The sequence below is a fragment of the Haliotis rufescens genome, unplaced genomic scaffold (assembly GCF_023055435.1).
Source record: "Haliotis rufescens isolate VD_foot unplaced genomic scaffold, xgHalRufe1.0.p SCAF_4, whole genome shotgun sequence".
NCBI lineage: Eukaryota > Metazoa > Mollusca > Gastropoda > Lepetellida > Haliotidae > Haliotis > Haliotis rufescens.
In genome coordinates, this window is record NW_025964112.1 from 11,736,719 (window position 1) to 11,738,888 (window position 2,170).

Here is a 2,170-nt window from a genome sequence, read left to right on the forward strand (position 1 = left end):
TTCTTAATTTGAAATCCTTTGTGCTTCAAAACCTTCTTTCATTGATTTTATAGCCTTGCTGCTTCCCTGTACAAAACATTTTCCAAATATTTTCTGGAACGAGTTATGTTTTAGATTACTTATATGAGTCTGAATATCGGATATACAAAAGTATTGAGAAAGTTCCGTTGTGTTCACAAGGCAGCTACAAGCAGAGTTAGAGTGGCCTCCGTGGTCTTGAGTTTTTCTGAGGATTGATTTGTTGTATTTACATAGGTTCTTGCTGGAGCCTGTCAAGATCACAAGTGCAAATGGAAGGAACTGTGTGTGGCCAAGCCAAAAGGTGGATATAAGTGCATCAGAGGTGTGTACGTTCATATTTACCCAGAAGGATCACAGAGTCATCAATATTCCGACAATGCCCCTTTTGAAAATCAGTACGCAAATTTTGTGGAACAGGGATTGTTAGATGGTAAACAAATTACAATTTGAGTTAGCAAGCAAACAAAGTGATGTTTGAATTTGAGTCAAATTTACTGAAACTGCCAGTTTGCCCGAGCCAAGTTCCCTTTTAAGTGTCCCAAACTTTCCCATCTTTGGAAGCAGTATGTTAATAACGCGCAGAATTGTATGCACGGGTCATAGCTGAATATCATTAATTTTGGTTTTTAATAATAGTGTAGGTGAAAAACAATCAAAAAGTTGTTAATTAAGAAACATAATTTTACAAATGACTTGATAACTTATTGTTGATGTTAACACTCGATGACATTTTTTATCATTCCATACATCCGACATAAGTACAATGTGTGAAGCCCATTTCTGGTGTCCCCCGCCGTGATATTGCTGGAATATTGCTAAAAGCGGCGTAAAACCAAACTCACTCACTCACTCATTCCATACATCAAAATTGATTTACTCGTGTAGCCCTTTCCTATTCCTATTCCAAAATGAACTTTAACATTGAAGATGTAGGAGTATAGTTACCAGGTGCGAGGAACGTTCACCACTCCCACAACAAAATGTCTTGAGACATGGTACCAAAAGCTAAATTGGGTTACTGTAAATGCTTTCCTCGGAACACATGTTTAGGTATGTGTCAAGTGTTGCTTTTATTGATGTTTTGATCTTGTTCGTTTGTTCGTTTGTTGGTTGGTTGGTTAGCGCTGCACTCAGCAGTATTCCAGCTATATCACGGAATACCGTAACAAATCGAGTCTGGACCAGACAAACCAGTCAATATTGAGCAACGTCCCACGCCGTCGTTGTAAGATGACGTGACACAGACCAATTCACCGTCTTCTATTACGACCAGCATAGGTTGCTGGCCACATGTTCTAAGCCAGAATTCTCATGGGGCAAGGATTTGTTGTATAAGGACGTAATATTGTATTTATAGTTATTGTACATTTTATCGCACACATTTATACATTAGGGATATTGGGGCGGTGGGGTAGTTGTTAAAGCGTTCGGTCGTCACGCTGACGGTCTGGGTTCGATTCCCCAGATAGTCAATGTGTCGAGCTTATTTCTGGTGTCCATCGCCGTAATATTGCAGGAATATTGCTAAAAGAGGCGTAAAATCATACCACTCACATAAGGGACATATGTTCCCCTTTACTGATTTAAACCATACGAATTGAAACGAACGTTTGCATCGTCAATCACAATTTCATATTATTTATATATATTTTATATACTTGTCAACAGGTAGAGGTTAGTGCGAACCAGGGAGACGGTGGAAGAGGGGTTTCGACCCTCCCAAGTCGCCAGATGTACTAAACCGAAATGAAACGGATATGCTGTCAGCTGAGAAGTATTTGGGTTCTGTACTGTGACATCAATTTGTACATGAAGCAAAAATAAATGTCTCGATCCTGTTCACATCGTTTATAATATTTATTTTGTAAAAAGTGTATGTCAGCAATATTTCATAGGTTTGTTTACACTGCGTTCCTCCATAACCCGTGTGTCATATACGGTCGCTTTATTGTGCAGTCATTATTTATAACCAACGAATCAAGCCACGCCATTGTTCCAGCGAGAGGGAAACAAGGGAATCCTCTGACCGATAATAATTCAGATTACATCTCACAAAGAAAGAACAATATGTCTCGTGCAATATGTGCTTCAGGGTTGCCTCTATCACCCTCACTGAACATTGCTTATGTATAAAGCAAAGATAGGGTTC

The 2,170-nt window shown here is 39.1% G+C and overlaps 1 long non-coding RNA gene across 1 annotated transcript; it reads left to right on the plus strand.

The window, feature by feature from the left end:
* Nucleotides 1–264: 264 nt before the first annotated feature.
* On the plus strand, nt 265–1,858 carry LOC125372404. The gene is made up of 2 exons (XR_007218113.1): nt 265–343; nt 1,690–1,858. It is a non-coding gene; the product is annotated as an uncharacterized LOC125372404 (long non-coding RNA).
* Nucleotides 1,859–2,170: the final 312 nt, after the last annotated feature.